The 17,961-nt window shown below is 48.6% G+C and overlaps 2 long non-coding RNA genes across 9 annotated transcripts in view; both read left to right on the top strand.

Moving 5' to 3' along the window:
- The window catches only part of LOC124055324, a 166,900-nt gene extending 161,464 nt beyond the window's left edge, over nt 1-5,436 (top strand). For 4 of the 6 annotated variants that reach the window (XR_006842614.1, XR_006842609.1, XR_006842610.1 and 1 more), the window contains 3 exons: nt 1,567-1,672; nt 5,117-5,297; nt 5,383-5,436. This is a non-coding gene — a long non-coding RNA (uncharacterized LOC124055324). The remainder of the gene's footprint in view (nt 1-1,566; nt 1,673-5,116; nt 5,298-5,382) is intronic. The other 2 variants (XR_006842613.1, XR_006842612.1) reach the window with 2 other exon arrangements.
- Nucleotides 5,437-5,930: 494 nt separating this feature from the next.
- LOC124055639 overlaps nt 5,931-17,961 on the top strand; it is a 34,219-nt gene continuing 22,188 nt past the window's right edge. The window contains exons 1-3 of one of the 3 annotated variants that reach the window (XR_006842747.1): nt 5,931-5,971; nt 6,072-6,219; nt 15,897-16,119. This is a non-coding gene — a long non-coding RNA (uncharacterized LOC124055639). Of the gene's footprint in view, nt 5,972-6,012; nt 6,220-15,896; nt 16,120-17,961 lie in introns of those variants that run through there. The other 2 variants (XR_006842748.1, XR_006842746.1) reach the window with 2 other exon arrangements.

Below are 17,961 nucleotides of genomic sequence, written 5' to 3'. Positions count from 1 at the left end.
TAATCCAAATGTGAACAAAGACGGGCTGTGATCTGTGAGAAAGACCCGAGTTATTCATGTTTTCTTTCTAGTGTGTGGGGGTTTTTCTCCAGATAATGAAATTAACCTGACTCAACAGGTCCCAGAACTGTTTTTGAATGTGTAATCTTGTTTTTAAATGTTTTATACTTGGACACGTATATTTTATTGTGTAATCTATATTGACATTGTATGTTTGAAATGGTCCAAAAAGTGGGGCATGTGAAGTGCATCTTTCCAGAGTTTGTTTGTTTGTTTGTTTGTCTATTCATTTATTTTCTTTTAGTTTTTATTTTTTGTGTTTATTCATTAGCACTGAGCTATAAATTAGCATCGTGGGTGAAGTTACAGCCTGCGCAGCCTGACAATCAAGTCAACTTGTATCCAGATTTAATTTTTCTTTTCGTTTTGTTTGTTTGTTTACCAACAGCTATGTTGTATATTTTCCACGTCTTTCATAGCGGGCGACAGCACAAACATCTACTTAAAAAATATCCACCTAAACAACCAGTGTAGTTGGTAAAATGAATAAATAAAGACCCAAAACTGCACAGACGTGATGGTACAGAAAATTAGGTGTAATATAAATAAAGGTCAGCGCTGTAATGACCTGAACTCTTCTGTGGAGGAAAACCTCGTCTGACTCTGAATGTTTTAAACTCACAGACGGCAGCGGGACCGGTCAGCGCCGCACGTCGTGTGCTTTTTGGATTTTAAACATAGCCAGTGTGTTTAAACAGCACTGTTTATAAAGCATCACCTCTGAATTATTATCCGCTGTGTGTTCTTCGCTAATGAATGTGTTTCTCTCTGCAGTTATTCTGCGTCTGAATGGGCTCGTCTCTGCCTCTTTTTCCTGCCACTGTATCTAAAACACTGCATTAACATCTGCAGCCCATTTAGTGCTGCTGACACCAGGCTAATAACAGAGTGTGTGTGTGTGTGTGTGTGTGTTAGCGTGTAGCTTAAGCACCAGCCAACAAGCACAGCTGAAAGGTGTCACCGAGGCTCCTACGCCTCCTCTAACAGTTACTGATTCAGGGGGCGCTTGTTTTATTTTTTTTCCTCCTTCTCCTTCTTCTCCTTCTTCTTCTTCTTCTTCTGTTTTTTTTTTCATGCTACCTCAAGCTGGGGGCTTTAAAGGAACATCCTCCCCAAATTCTGTATGTTTGTTTCCAGCGTGGCTCTAATGGCCAAGTTATTATAGGTAATCAAACGCCTCAGAAGGTTGACGCAGACGCCGCCACCTGCGGGACTAGTTTCTCCTATCTGGAGGTGAAAGAAGGTGTGATGGGGCTGATTGGTGCCTGCAGATGGAGAGGAGGAGTGGCTGTTAAAAACCAAAATAAAAAAACAAAACATGTAAAACAGCGTTCACACCCCTCGCTTATTCTTCCACTCTCCTCTTTCTCCGCATTGTTATTTGTCCATTTCAAATTATTGATCTTTTACAAATATTTTTCAAGGTATCTTAATTACTCGCAAAAGAAGCGGCGCCTTGGCCGTCGGACAACACAAATAAGTTAATTTGCATTTCTGTGTTGTGAGTGTTTTGGCAGGCGCCGTGCCGGTCCAGATTGTAACCCCTATTTCTGCCTCCAAAAACCTGCCTTGGAGGAGCGTCCACGGAGGGATTAGGGATTTAGTGGGGAAGGTAAGTGTGACTACAAGCTTTGGCTCGCCATCTGCTCCCCAGCAGAGTTGAGGCCAACCTGTGCAGCCTGCAGCAAAGACCTGGCCACTGTGCTAACTCTGGTTTGAGCCAACCTGGCGCCCGCGGCCCCAATCACCAACAGTCTGCTGATTAGTTGTAAGAAGCACTCCATATGTAGCAAAGTTTTTTTTTTTTTTCCTCCCCTCTGTCTGTCTCCTTCCCTTCCTTCCTCTCCTCCTTATGTATTCTCTCGCCGCATTAAATAAATATGGACGTATGGATTCTTCTTTTTCGGAGCAAATGGCGGATCGCCTTCGGTCGTCTGGCAGAGCGAAAACAAGCCCGTTCCTCTAGCTGTTCCTGCCTCTCACCTCTGACAGAATACCAAGCCAGAGAAGAGAAAGAAGAAGAAGAAGAAGAAGAAGAAGAAATCCTGGCTGTCCTCCCCTCTTCTCCCCCTTCCCTCCCTTGCTCTCGTTTGCCTGGCAGCGCCGGGAGACAGATGACAAGGGTTTGTGGCCGTCTGATCACCCCTGGGTGGGTGTTTTCTAATTTATTTAACGGCAGCTTATTGAAGGAGGGAAAAAAAAAAAACGCGAGATGAAGAAGGAGAAGAAGATGAGGAGGAAGAATGAGGAGGAACACAGGCGGGAGGCAGGTCTCTCGCCCCCAGCGGCCAGAGGAGTCAACCCTGCCAAGGAGGAACCAACGAAGAAGAAGAGCAGGATGCGCCGACTCCCCTGGTGGAGATACCCGAGAAGATCAAACGCCACCGGAGGAGGAGGAGGGAAAGGAAAGGAGAGAAAAAATAGAAACACAAAGCTCATTATTAAATTGCAGCCATTCCTGTTGCCAGGAACCTATTTCTCAGTATTAATTATTCATATTTTATTTCAGTAATCCAATACTCAGGTGAGAGCGGCTGCTCTTGATAGAACATGTAATTTCGGAGCTTAATGGCGGCAGGGCGGCCTGAGCGAGGGATTAGGAACGCAGTATAAATCACTAATGGCTGCGCGAGCTTGTATCCGTCTTGCTTTGTGTTTACTTGTGTTTTATTGCTCTACGTTGCTCCGAGGGAAACACTCTGCCGTGACCTTTCTCCTGAACTTGAGAAACTGCAACGGAGAGGAGGAGTTGGGGGGGTTGAAAAATCGCACTTCTCAGGCAAAATAAGACAGCGTGATTTCCTGATTTGTCTAAACAAAGAGTTCATCAGCATCCTTCTCCTGCTGACAGTGAATATACAGACGGCGGAGAGCAGCTGAGGCCTGACGTGTTTGCAAACGTGCACACGCGGCCTGATTCATACAAATTATGTTTTTCAAGCAGAGCAGCGCCATCGCTTACTTTTGATCCGATTTGCTGGATTCCTGCTTCTCCTCGTCTGAGATCCATCTCCTGGTTCACCTCGATTAGTCCGCTCTATCAAAACACTCGGCGATAATAACGATTTATGGACTTTGAGGGATTTGGTCAAGATTATAAACTCGCTGACTGTAAACTGCCCGAGGTTGTGCATTTTACGCTCTCACATACGTTCCTGTGTCGCCTCCTTCCTCACCACACGTCCTCCGCTGTGGACGCCAACACGATCGTGAGGGGCAGACGTGTGCTTTTTCTCCACAGCCAAAGACGGATGAACAAAATGCACAACTGACTCATTATAATCCTTTCTGCTTGCTTAAGAACACATTTTGATAGTTGAATACATTTGCATAATTTTCAGTTGAAACATCAAGGTTAATAAATAGTAATTAATGGCTTTATTGACGGTTACTAAATGATTTCCTGATGCTTCATGCTTAGTTTAAAAGCCTTTTTGTTTCGAGAATAAGTCCAGACCTGCCTAAGAGCACCTCTAAAGATGATACATTAGAGGTTTTATTGGGGGGGGGGGGCGTCCCGAAATCTCGTTGTTATCGTGGTTTAAGTAAATAATCTGTACGGGAGCTCCTGTCACCTTTGAATGGGAGCGAGGCGCTCTGTGGTAAGATGAAAACTCCTCCGTTGAGTGTAAACATGCTGTAAATGGGCTGCTGTGTCAGCCATAAGCTCTGAAATGCACACGTGATAAGGCCATTTTGACATCCCGCGTTCCAGGGGAGGAAAGGTGCCGTGCAGCGTTTAGCCACACAAGAAAAAAAAAAAAAAGGCAATTAGGTCATAGAGTATGCACACATCTTGCATGCTCTCTGGTCTCCCGCAATTTGGGCTAAAAAAGTAAAGGTCAGCCACGTTAGTCAGATTGCGCTCGACAAATTCTAAAAAGGCTCGCTGGTCACGCTGAATGTATTCCCTGCAACATAATTAGCCCCCTCAATTCCCCGTCGTGCCAGGCTACCGGGTGTCTCAAATGCCCCACCCCGTCCTCCCCCCCAAAATGCCTTTCACCTCTGCTTGTTCTGCCGTGATGCCCCCCTCCCTCCCTTCCCCTTCCTCTCCCCTCTCGCCGCTCTATCACACATTGTTGCTACCCTAAACTTGCTGCAGATGCGGTCGGCTGATGCATAAATTAGTCATCAACATTAGCATTAGCCGGCGCGTGGCACCCGGTGCCAACTGCTCTCCGAACGGCCATAAAAGGTCATGTTTTGATGACTGAATGCCACACAGGCACCTTGGCTCCCCGGAGGAGGGTTCCCCAGGTGCACGTGAAAGGTTAAAAATTACCTACCCGCCACCGCCTGTCTCTGGCGAAGGAAATAATTAGGGGGTTTTTAGGGAGCGGCAGAATGCCTCGCTGTCAGATGACAGAGCGTTACCTAATGGTCGTATCTGGGGAAGAGTCAACCGGCCTGTCATTCTCTTGACAGGACAAATGAGCATAATGGTGGCAGGGAAATGGGCGCCTGTTCCCCCCCTTTTTTCATCCTGAGAGGAGGAGGAGGAGGAGGAGGAGGAGGGTGTAAAATGGCAGCGCCTGAGCAGAATAACACAAGGACGTTAACCTTTTACATAAATGTGTTAACACGTGTATGAGTGCTGTTTAAAAGTGAGGCTTGATGCTCTCCTCCTGCACAGGCGAGCTGGGCCTGCTGTGGTTTTTCTGCTGCTTTCTTTCCGCTCGGATTTGTTATCGTTTTATTTGATTTTGTTGCTGCAGCAACTTTGAAGTTACATCCGTCTTGTAGATTAAAAAATAAAAACTAAAAACTGAAGTCCAGTCAGAACACAATGAAACACGAGCAGGCTTCACAATACAGATATTTTCAAAATAAATGTACATGCAGGAACCATCTTAATGAGTCAGTAAATAAATGTAAACATTTTCCAGTGATGCCTGGTTTGTTGTTTTGTGCCGTTTTCCTTAACAAGGTAAAAGCCTCCTGTAGATCCTTCACTTTAAAAACCTTACAGCAAAGACAGATGAGTTTTGCTTTTAGTGTGAAGAAGTTTTAAGGATTATTAAAAATTAACTGATCATTTCATGTCACTGTGCAGAGAGGATGCCTTGGTGGGATTTGGTCTCCGAGACAGAAGGTGGCAGCAGTGCAACCCTGAGCTTTGGCTGAGCAGAAGAAGAAGAAGAAACAGGAAGTGGGAGGCAGCAGCTTGGCTGGCAGCAAGTGTCCACCCAAAATGTTTGAATGAAAATGTTTTTCCACTGCACAACAAAATCAAGGTAGGTGAGAGTTTTTCATTTCTGTTCTGCCCAGCACCTCCGCGAACGTGCAGCTTGAACTGAACACCTGTGCTGTGCTTCACAGGTGGAACACGAGGCAAGTGAGCAGCACCTGTTGACTCCACCCAGTCTCTGCTGGCATAACAGGTACAAACAACAAACGCAGAAATAAGCTTGTTTTTGTTTACAACAAGGAAGGAGGAGGTTGATGATGTGTTTAAGTGCTGCTGAAAGAAAACAGTTTTTGTATTTTTGCAGGCTGAGTTAGAGTGTTTACCACGTGCTCGCGTTTTACATTCACAAACTAGAGATTTTGCAACCGTTCATTTGTAATTTACTGCTACAAAAAGTTAACTTTGTGTTTTATTTCAAGAAGTAATCGAGGGTGTAAGTAGCAGTTTGAGCACCTGAAGTAATTTATGTGTGCGTGTTTCACCCTGCTGTGAAATGCAGTCAGCTCATTTCAGTGTGACACACAGCAAATGAATATTTGTGACTTATTATGAAACACTCAGATCTTTCACTGTGGCTCTGAGCCGAGGTTTGGGATTTCATTTCCTGTTTGATCTCGCGTACCGTAACAGCTTTAGAAGTTGGGTCATTGTTTTAAAAAAGCAGAGCACAAACAGTGAAAATACACACAGCTTGGTTTTGTTGTTGTCACAGAGCTCAGGGTCCGGACCAGGTGCTTCAGGTCCAGACCGCGTGCTTCAGGTCCAGACCATGTGCTTCAGATCCGGACCAGGTGCTTCAGGTCCAGACCAGGTGCTTCAGGTCCGGACCAGGTGCTTCAGGTCCGGACCAGGTGCTTCAGATCCGGACCAGGTGCTTCAGGTCCAGACCAGGTGCTTCAGGTCCGGACCAGGTGCTTCAGGTCCGGACCAGACGTCCTGCCTTCCCGTTGGCTGCTGCTGCTGCTGCGGTGAGTTTTGTGTTTGCGTGCTGGTGTTTGTTATGTGAACGAGCTTGTGCACATGCAGAAGTGCGACGCGTTGACTGGTTTTTGCATCTGCTTCTTCATCCTCTGGAAGACGTTTGGACCGAACGTTAATGTGAAACATTTTCCAGGTGATTGTGTGCAGTTTTCAAACAAAATTCAGTGAGCGTGTGCCTGAATGTCGTTTGAGTTTTATGTTATGAATCGGTATAACTGACTGACCTGTGAAGAGTTCAGTGAACCTGCAGTACCCCGCAGTGACCAGCAGGGCCTTCACCTGCATGCGGCCTGACGTGCGTGTGGAAAACCGGATCACATCCGTGTGGATGCTGGGCTCAGCTGCGTCGGCCTCGTCTGCAGCCTACTGCGTCGAGTCTCATCTGAACTCCAGTCAGCTTCACACCTCCGATCGGCCTCAGAGGCTCCGCCGAGGCTCCGAGGTGCCGTTTAACTCTGTGCTGCAGCGCACTTTAATTCTTCCTGTGCCACATCCTGCATGCTAACAGAGGGGTTATTAACATAACAAACTTAAATGCCCTATATAAATAATATGTTCACAGAAATGCAAACCGGCTCAGCTGACACTGTTTAGGCAGCGCCTCCAACATCTGTTTATGAGCACTTTGCCTAATGATATCATCCGATATCATTAACTGTGGCAGTGTGCGTCGCAGCAGCAGGTGCAGCTGTTTACCCCCAACACCTCCCCACACACACAGGCGCACACACACACACACACACACACTCACTCTTGAAGAGAAAAGACTTTCACAGTCTCCTCCAGCACCAGCCCTTCCCTCCCTTCCACCCCGCGAATCGCCAAACCGCTCATTAGGACAATTTTCCTCAACAAAAAAAAGCAGCCCCTATGATTTCAATCTGTATATCACCTGTAATTGTAGTTTTTAGCGAGAGCCTGATTCCATACATTTATCGGGAGTAAACTGCGACTGCGGGTGCGAGCGCTGAAAGCACGCCTCTCGCCGCGGCCGCCAGCTGCAGAGGCTGTTTTTAGATGGCAGCCGCTTTCCGTGGGGAGGCTCTCGGAGGCCTCGGTGAGTGTGCGCTCGCTGCGGAGGGGGAGGCGGAGGCGGCGCTTGGCGGGCCCCTGCTTTTGTTTCCTGACTTGGTGTGTTCTGTTTAGATGCTGGGAATTATAGAAAATTATTGAAATTGTTATTTCTGGCAGCAACAATGAGGCTGCTTCCTCTTCCTGACCGGAAGGCCACGTTCGGGGGGTCTTCACAGGTTCCCCCGGAGCCGCAGTCGATGGCGCGCTGCTGTAATTAGTCAGATGGTCGTCTCAAATGTTGTGCGACACGGAGCTATCTGTTGCATTAGCGCCGTACCCGAGGCGGTTACAGTATTTATAGATCCAAAACAAACAATGCATATGGCAAAATGTTATCTGGCTCCAGTCGCAGTTTTTATTTCAGGGAAGGAAACAAAATAAGAACAGTCAGCTCTGCGACTCTTTTAACACTTTGTGCAAACCGATTACAATACGACGACTGCAGCCGTGGTTCTTCACGTCTGAGCCCCCCGACGCACACCGAACGCCGAGGCTCTGCCCGGTTTTAGCATTGGGTCTGGTACGACTGGACCCTTTCAGCGTGCGTCAGGAAGTGATGAGCAACATAAAACATACAGGATTGGTGGGGAACTTGGTGGACTTTTTGCCATGTTGGTTGGCCGCACATTTAAAAATCTGATGCTCGCTTACACTTGACATATCGAAATGGACAGCGACGATGAGATTTGTGTTTTGAGAGTTTACTCAGGGTCGTGTGCACAGATTGAGAGGTGGAATCATCTACTTTTCTGCTTCATTTTAAAGTGAGGTTCAGCACCTGTTTTTGGATTTTGTTAATGATGTGAATCATTCATAAAAACTCTGAGAATGAAAGCTGCGACTTCAGCAGACTTGGAGGCCAAAACTCTTGCAGTGGTCCAAAATATCCCGATCAAGTTTAGCTTGTTTGTGCTGCGATGGGTTCATTTTATTTTCAGTCACTTCCTTCATAGTTTGAAACTCTAAACTTCATCGGCCGTCTTGCGTGCTTCTTCTTCTGCGAATGTGAAACTCCTCGCCCCGACAGCCGAGCGTGTTGGCACCCGGAGGAGGAGTTTTATTTGCAGGCAAAGACCCGACACTGAACCCGCTCAGAGCGCCGAGGGCCGGCTGGGAATACACACCGACCACACACACACACACACACGCACGCTGGTGCAGCTCATGTGTGCACTTGCTCATGCCGCGGTTGCCGTTGACATGTACACATTTACACAAAACCGCACAAACGCCAGATCAAATATATCCGAGAAAACACACAAACACACACTCGTCCTCCTTCCAGCTGTTCTCTAAATGTTCATTACACAAGACAACGTTGGAGCCTCCTCCTCCTCCTCCTCCTCCTCTTCCTCATGCCGGTAGCCCCACAAGGAGGCTGAGCGGGACCGGCTGACCCGAGGTGCTCAGTGACCCGGGGTTGGGGGTCCAGAGAGGGCCGTGGCCCCAGGGCCTCTTGGCTGGGCTCCTCACCCCCCTCCCCCCCTCCCTCAGCTGTTTGAGCAGCACATCTCAGGACGGGAGTCATGGGCAGAGACAGCAACGGCCCGGGGACAACCGGCCGAGGGGGAAGAGGAGAAAAATAAAGAAAAGAGGAAGAAACTGGTCGGCTGTCGAGACGCTCGGGTAACTTTGTGTCAAGTGAAACCGAGCCGGAGAATTAAAAGTGAGATGATTTTAATCCGACGTGAACATTTTCCGGCGTTGGAGGCTGTTTCAGATTTAAGAGGCGAAGGCTGCTTTATCGGTGCGGATCAGAGCGCGGAGACTCACTTTGTGACATCATCAGCGTCTGTTGGCAGAATCTTTTTCATTCTGATTGTGAAATCAGAAGATTTCAGGGGTGCTGCTGCTCACTCTCATCCACTGTGTGCTGTGTCATTGGTCACTAAACCGCACACAGGAAGTTCTTTGAGGAAACCCTGCTTTGATTTGGAAACGGTCCGATCTGTCAGCAGAGTCTCGACGAGACATGAATGATCCCCCTGAGGGACTGTGGCCCCTGAGGGACTGTGGCCCCGGTGCCTCCACTCAGTTCAGCACTGACCCAGTGTGATTAGAAGGGTCGACCTCTTCAGCACTGATTGAGGAAACGTCAGCACAGCTCAAAGGCCACTTAGTGGTTATTGGTGGTTTTTATTTTGCACGGCTCAAGTAAAACAAAAAAACTTGTTTGGAGTAGAAAGAATTTACATCTACTTTCACTCAGCATTCAGTCCCAGCATCAGCTGTCCGTTAGCCTGAACTTCCTGCTGGTTAATGTATGCTCTCTGTGCGTTTGCACGACCTGTCTGAAGTGATCTCTGACAGCCTTGTTTAATTAGCCCTATCTGTGTGTACTTTTATACATATTCATCGGCCGCAGATTTCAGCCCGATTGATGTCGTAATTGATTCAGACGGTTTTATAATTCCTGCAAAAGCAGACTGAGAATTTCAATGACTTTGCAATTTGGGGAGCGGGAGGGGAGGGGCGGGGAGGGGAGGGGAGGCGGGGGTGAGGGGATGTGAGTGCGTCTGCACCTGAGGAGACGTGGTCACGCCTCGGCCGGCGCGATTTCCGTCGTTTTACAGAAGGAGAGCCGGCGAGAGGCCAACGTCAGCTGCTTTGTTGCTCCTCTTTCGCGAGTAAATTACACATTTAGGATTTATTAAGACAAGAAACAATTTTCAAATAGTGAATCCGCAGAAGCCTCCGTGGAGATGTGCTCATTACTCTGTAGCCTCAGGCCATGTTCACCGCCTCCAATGCACCCCCCTCCCCCCTTCCTCTTCCCCCTCTGTCTGTATTTCAGCGGCGCCGCCTGATGCCGTAATGTCACAGCGGTTCGTTCAAAGCTGAGACGATGATTTGGGCTCCCAGCAGGTGCCGCCCCGATGTCTGTTCAATTATTAAAGCGAGGGCCGCATGGATGCATTACAGCCGCAGCACCCATTAGATAAAAAGACGACGGCTTTTGACATGGCGCATATTTCCTCTCTCTGCCTCACAGAGATGCCGCCGCAGCCCTTTCTTGTTGCTTCTTTTTGTTTTATTCATCACCGTTCTTGTGATTTCTTTTCTTTCGGTTCGCATGGAAATATTAAAGAGCCATTTGTTCCCTTTCAGTGTTGTGGGCACAAGAGCTATCGTGATCTTTTTGATTCCCTCTCGTCAAACCGAGGTCACGTCTGCTCCTTGCTGGCTGCCTCTCCTCTTTTTAACTTCCCAGCAGGCCCCCCGTCGCCCCAATCTAACCATGAAAAACGGCCGTCGTGTTGATAAATAAATCATGCGGTGGACACAAAGTTAAACCTCGACACAATCGCTCCCAGCAGCCGCCTTCCGCCCCTTTTTTCCTCTTCCTCGTCGGCTCAGATGTTGGGACTTTGATGACACTGTAATGACTGATCGATGCCTGAACAAAGCTGGCGGTTGATGCCATCGAAAACCCTTTTTTGTGGCGGCATCACTTCATATTTCTTCTTCATTTCCCCTTAAACTTGTTTCAAAGCGTGGATGGCGACACGAGCAGAGCCGTGGTTTTCAAATCCAAACCTGCGCTGGGAGTTTTCAGAGGAAGGTCGAACGGATCCTGTTGTGTCTGTTTTGTAAAAAGACAGAATCGCTGATTGATTTGCGCGAGCTTACAGAAAGTTATCGCCGTGTCAGTCTGTTGGCTAAATATGAAGCTACAGCCTGCAGCTCGTTAGCTTAGCTTAGCATTAAGGCGGCATTTTGTCGTTTTGTAGTGGTTATTAGTTTGTTTCTGCCTGTTGCAGTCAGTGAGTGTGATTTGAGTTTTCACTCATTTTCTGGTCATGTGCAGAGCAACTTGTTTGAATCTTATTTTGTTTTCGTCTTTGCTGTATGTAAAATTTCAGCAAAAGGGCAACAACAAAAACAAAAAAGCTGAAGGTAGTCTTTTTCTACATATTCAAATGCTTCTGTGCCGTCTTTTTTTTAAAGAAAAACTAGCGAAGTAGCATCAGGCCACACATGCGGCTCTCCACTCCCACACCAACACACCACCCAACCTCTCCTCCTCCTCCTCCTCTTCCTCCTCCTCCTCGTTTGATTCTTCACTCGGCGTTCTGTACATGCCAACAAATCCTAATTGCACCCCACACTCTTTTCTTCCCACCGATGCTGCGCGTTTCGTGCCACCAAATTCCTTGTGTGCTAATTAGGCACGCAACCACGGTGGATACACTCCTGACAGGTGCTGCTGGCCTGCCGGGGTCACACACACACTCACACACACTCACACACACTCACACACACACACACACACACACACACACACACACTGCGAGAGACAGAGAGACGCTCGTGCTCGCAGCATTAAAAATAAATGGAGAGAGGAGAATAACGAGAGGCAAGACGTGTTAATTTCTAGCTTCCATCTGTTATTACATAAGCACTGCCAACAACTACGCATCTCTGGAAGAACGGCGAAAGGATGAGGAGAGGAGGAGAGGAAGACGGAGAGCCGAGACGGCCATAACTGAAGTCCTCCTGCATGGAAGAGGAATTCCTCGGGGAGGCCGGCGGAGTACGAATCGGACCGATCGAGCAAACGCAAAACTTGAAGACGCATTTGAAGGTTTTTGCTTCCAAAACTGCTTGAACACATAACCTGGTGTTCCTCGCTCGAAATGTGGCAAAATAAAAAAAGAAAAAAAAAATGTTTCATGAGTTAAGGCCTCCGGAGATTTGGTATCTTCAGTTTTAAAGTGAGTTCTGAAACTTTGGTTGGTTTCTCGTGGTCGTTGATTGTGAAGGAGAGGAGCAAAGGCACAAGTGTGTCAGAGCTGCTCCTTTAAAGGTGTTCGTACCTGTTCACAATGGAAGCAGGAGTTCAAGAGGACAGTTAGCTTAGCTTAGCATAAAGACTGTAAACAGTGGGGAAAAGTTAGCATAACCCCGTCCAGAGGTAACCAGCGTCCCTCCTGGTTCAAGCTGAGACAAAGTGTAATCCTGAGGGCCTCAGTCTGATATGTGGACCTCAGTGTTTACATTCGCTATTATTTCAGAGAACAAGAGTGATCTACTCCTGCTGTGACTTAGTCATGTTTTCTTAAAGCCCAACATTTTCCAGCAGCTCTTTCCCGCCAAAGCCGTCCTGTCAAAATAATCCAGTGACAGCGAAGACGTGCCGTTTGTCATCGGACAAAAACATTCCCCCGTCTGAGGAACAATGGGACGAGCCGAAAACAAAGAGCTCCGAGGAGTGACGAGCACCTCGAAGGGCCGGCCGGGTCTCCGCTGCGTGTTTGGGTTCAGGATGATTTTCCACCGACGAGGCGCTGAGGCCCCGAGACGTGTTGACGTCCTGAGGTGGCGTTTGTTTCCTGTCGGCGCCGGTGAACGAGGTGCAGCAGACAGGAACTCGGCCTTTCTGGACGGAAAGACACCAGGAGAGACTGCGAACGTCTCGTCGTGTTTGCAGGGACGGTGCAGATTCTTTCCCAGGGTGGAGGGACGGCACTGTGGGGACCCTCGCTGCCAGAATACACAACCATAGATCTTTGCAGCATTTCAACACTCCTGCTGTGTTATATTTTGGACTGGAGGGAAGCTGAACGGCGCACAAACGGCTGTAGCTGCTCTGCCTCTAACTGGCAGTGTGGGAACGCACATTATAATTGTTTGTTCAATTATTTTTCTTGGACGCCGCACCTGCACTTCACCAAGTGAACTCCTGAGACCGGAGCGCAATTAAGCCCCGCAGAGCAGCTCTGACGCCTGTTCAAACAGCGCGGAGGGAGTCGGATAAATACCTTTTTAGTGCTCAAGGTAACAAGCAGAAGGTGACAGTGAGAAGGCTCGCAGGGAGCAATTTCCTATTTATTTGTCTTCTGATCTGACCTCTCTCTTGACAAGGTTCCAGGGCTTATTACCGTATCTGTCCTGCGCTCTAATCGAGGCCCATTACAAATGTTCAGCAGGCTGGAAGTGCCAGATGTGGGCGAAGGTTCGAATTTTCACGGATAAGTAGCTCAGATGTTTGCAGAAATTGGAAGTTGTGTTTCCTGATCCCCCACCCCCACCCCGCTGGGCATTTTAATGAGAGATTTTTTGCAAAGTGAAGTGCAGAGGTGTGAAGTTGTTTCACATGAAAGAGGAAAAAAAAGTTTTGCTTTCTGCTTTTGTGAGCAGAAGTCCCGCAGAGCTTCAAACACGAGAAAACATGTTGCTGTTTGTGGCTTTATTCAGTCACAACTCGCTGAGAAAGTTGACAGATGTTTGGTGACATAAGACGGTGACCAGAAGCCAGGCCGAAATAAAAACCGTGCACCTGAATGCAGCTTTCTGTCAGCAGAAGCCCCCATGTAACTGAGGTGTGCGTCGGCTAGAACGGCCACTTCCTGCTCGTTTCCGCCAAGGCTATTAAATGATTAGTTGATTGACTCCCCAGCATGAGGAGAGGATTTGCTGCTAGTTTTTTGTTGGGGGGGGGGGGTTAGATGGCTGGTGGGACAACATTAGCGGTTTGACCATCAGGCCCACCACAGGGGACGTTTCAGCTCCCCGTCACACCGCCTGTCTGTTGGTGTCTGCGAGTGGAATGACCATTTACATTCACAGCATATTCGCTGCTGGCAGTTGACTCGTTGTGCACACGGATGCCAGTCAGTGTTTTCCAGCTTGCTCTGCTTCGACTCTGCCTTCGCAGTCGCACAGCTATCATCGCAGCCATGCATACCTCCCCGTACGGCCTCCGCGCTCGCAGCCCTCCATGCATTATTCACAGCCAAATTAAAATACCGGGCCGAGGGTGAGAGTTGCATGTTAAGGCAGCTGAATCGGGGAGGTGCCGTCACAACAGCTGAAAGTGTCCGTCACAGAGTTATAGCTTCTTTTTTTTCCCCCCATAGTTCCCCGGCAGTGCAGCTGCCTAAATGAGAGGGATTAAGTTAACTCCCTGCTTAGAGGAAGAGCAGGCCCTGGATTAGGGCACTGGGCATGGACACAGAGAGCATTCAAGCAAGAGCCACAGCTTTTTAAAAAAGAGACGTGGGAGGAAGTGGGGGAGGACGGGGGGGGCGCAGCGGTGCGCGGTCCTCGCAGGGGCCGACGGCCGAGTCGCTCGAACAAATACATTGACGAGTGTAACGCCGCGCCTGCGACATGGAAAAGTGTGTCGGGGCAAAGAGGGGGAACACTGGCGGACACGCCGACAATCACACAAAACCTCGCCGCCGCACCCGCTCTCGCTTCTGTCAGCCTGAAACACACTCTGTTCAAAAATGTGGGAAATAGTAACCGTTCCCTAAACCAGACTGAGCTGAGAGGGAACAACAGCCGGTTTTAACCGATTTTATCGCCTTTTTTGTTGTTATACAAGCCTGATTTAGGAATATTATCATGTAAGCAGGGACATGCATGTGCTTTTAAACATGTTTTTGGACTTTCAAACATTCCTGCATACCAAGAACATGAACTAAACACACAGGAAGGTCAATCAAAGTGTTTCTTCTGAGGCGTTCAAAGACACCAATCTTTGTGTCCTGGCAAAAGCACACTAAGTCGTCCAGTTAATCTTCAGTGCACATTGAGTTGTGCTTTAACCTCCGACAGCTCACAAAACGGTTTTTTAAGGTCCTGCTGGCTTCACCGAGCAATTTTCAGTTTCTAAGGCAGCACAGAGAGCTCAGGCCTGAAGTGAAACCCGAATGTCCTGAAGTCAGTGAATGCATCACAGCATTCTGTCTTCAGTGCTCAAAGCCACGACCTAAATATCATCTTCTCCAACTTATTTTTCGCTGCTGCCGATTTTTGCGCTTGTTTACTTGACAGACTCTTCCTCTTCCATGATGTTGTGGTTCAGTAAATAGTCCAAGGTGAACACGGAGGAAAAAATGGATGCGAGACACAAGAGAGTTCCCTTTTAAAATGATTTCAATCGCTGCTGGCCTGATCAGACACTGAAAAATAAACGCTTGGCTCGCGTTGCCTCACCTGGTACAGTTTGTCTTCGAAGCTAAAATGTCTGAGAAGCCCTTCACGGGGAGGGAAAGGGAAAAAAAAACGGCGGGATGGAGCGGAGACGAGAACAGGTGGCCAAACAGTGTGAGAAACGCGAAGGAGAAAAACAACAGACACCTGCTCGTGAAACCCAACCTGTCCCTGCGTCACGTTCCAACAGAGTTCAGCCGACCGAGCTGCCCAGACAGCGGCTGGGGCGGACACACTGAATTATGCTGCTCACAGTGCGAGCGTGTGGCTGAAACGGCGTCGGCGGGGCTGTTGCGTGTGAACACGTGTGATGTTCACGTGTGACAAGGCAGACCCGCGGCCTGTGGACACCGAAACTGACAGAGGAGGTCGTTCAACAGGCCTTTTCACCTTCTAACACAAGCACGTTGACTGAATTATCTGAGAGTTTTGCTGATTAAGAACCAGGATTAGAAGATCCAGATGATGATCACGATGGTGGCTCATGGTGTTCGCCTTATGGCAAACTGGGAAGGAGCCGTGTCACTTCTGAGACCAGCACGTGGGTGATGTTGGTGTGTGTGTGTGTGTGTGTGTGTGTGTTTTCAACCTGGGCATGTGAGTAAATAATTAACAGCCTGTGATCTTCTCTGTCTTGTTTCCGCTGCAGGGAGGACAACCAGGCCCCGCTCACGTCAGCTCCGTGACACGAAGGCGGCCGTGACGCGGCGGCAAACCGGCGCTGACGGACGCCTTTTGGTCTTGTGCAGTCAGGCCGCGTCGTCTGGCCCGCAGACGACCGTAATCGCACCGACAGGTGACACATCTGTGGAAACCAGAAGATGATGTGGGAGACGACTTCGGTCGCGTGGCCTGCACCTCACATGCCAGCCGTTCATCCCTGAAGGGTCCCTGAAGGGTCCAGCTGCGACGCGAGCCGACGTTTGGGCAACAAAGTGGGTAAACTGCAGTCATTTGCACTGAGATGAAGGAGATTATTCAACATCAAAACAAATCCAACAAACAAACGTCTTGAATTTCCAAACTGTGGCGCAAATGTTGCATCAATGTGTTTTTTTAAAGTAAAAACATTTTAATTTGGCTTTAAAAACTCGCTGGTTACGTGACAGAGATTAAGAATAAGCAGCCTGTGTTTCCCTTAAAATGTCCATCAAATCACACCAAACAGACACGCTTTTAAAAATACTGCAAGCAGTTTTAAAAGCAACAATAATAATAATGGATGATGAAAATTTAAAAAAGAAAATAAAAATGTAATGCACTGGAGAAGTAAAAGTAATCAATGTTTGGAGTCAGAGACCATAAATACTGCAGTTTCTATAGTCAGAATACACGTGTACAATGTGTTACCTATACGTTACATATACTATACGGCCATAAGTATGCGGACAGACTAAAATCAGCAGCAGTGATCGGGATCCTGGATCCCAGTCGGCGGTCCAGCACATCCCAGACGTGTTGGATGGACCAGAGATGAGAGGAACACTGTTGTCTAACATAAATTCACTGGAACCCAAAGACCCAAACCAGGAAGAGCAAACCAGGCGTCCATGTAGACCTTATTGTGTATTAATGTGCACGTGTTGTGTATCATTCAGGGCGTGTCGCTGAGTGTTTTCAGGTAGACTCACTTCGGTCTGTGTTGGACATGAAACGTGTCCCGGTTTGGTTCAGCCCGTTCAGCCCGACCTGCAGTCACTGCAAAGTAATGATGAGCGGTTTGTCCTCTTTGGACCTTTGTTTGAAGCAGACATTTTGTGTTTAGTTTGACAAACTTCAGAGACTCTTCGTGGAGCTCTTTGTCATCCGTGGCCCAATTAACAAACAAATTTCCCAGCATAGGGTGAAAGTGAGCGAAATGTGCATTGTTGTAGGTGGATCATTAGTTGGACCTAAACAGAAATCCCCCTCGATGTTGGGTCCTCACACCCCGATTGTTTCAAAGAGCAGCGGCTTGTTTTGTTCTCTCAAATCCCCCCGTTGTTTATTAGTCGGGGCGTCTTCGACGGGCGCCGCGGAACCGAATCTCAAATCTTTGCCCCGGCTGCTCGTCTCAGACACATCTAAGCCGGCGAAGCTTGTGATGGCCCTCCTCTCCTTTTTAAACCGGGGCAAAGAGGCCCACAGGCCCGCGGAACGAGATGCGGCTCGGCCGGAGCCCAGGGGAGCCGGGACCCGGTCCTGTTAGTCCGAGCTCTCCGCCGTCACTTTTCAGGCGGGCAGGCCGGCGGCGGGGGGGCTCTAATGTACTCGTGCCGTCTTCCTCCCCGCATGAGTGTCTTCTGTTTGGCTGCTGTCACTGAGAAAAGACACATAAGTAGTCGCTCGGCGTCTTTTCACACACACACTTTGCCCGTGTGGACGGCGCGTGTGCTCTCCAGGGCTGAGCTTTTTCCCCTCTCTGTCTTTATCTGCTGGTAAATGTTGACAGCCCACTGAACCTTGATGTCGGACTGTGACAGGCTTAGCTGTTTGTAAAGTGCCGGGCCGAGGAAAGAGGAGAAACAAAGGGGCCTCTGGTGTGGTGGTTAGCCATCATGGCTGCTCAGCTCGCAGTGAAAGGACCTCTAACACCATCCCCGCTCCGGCGCCGAGGCGAGCGCTCGGCTGCGCCCGCGTCGGCCGGCATCGCAGACCATTAGGGAAATGGCTGAAGGCTTCTCGCGTTTCAAACCCGGCTGCACTGTTCACATTAATGAGGGGATTGTCAGCAT

The sequence above is a fragment of the Scatophagus argus genome, chromosome 24 (genome assembly GCF_020382885.2).
Source record: "Scatophagus argus isolate fScaArg1 chromosome 24, fScaArg1.pri, whole genome shotgun sequence".
Lineage (NCBI taxonomy): Eukaryota > Metazoa > Chordata > Actinopteri > Scatophagidae > Scatophagus > Scatophagus argus.
This window is presented reverse-complemented; position numbering and strand designations above follow the sequence as displayed.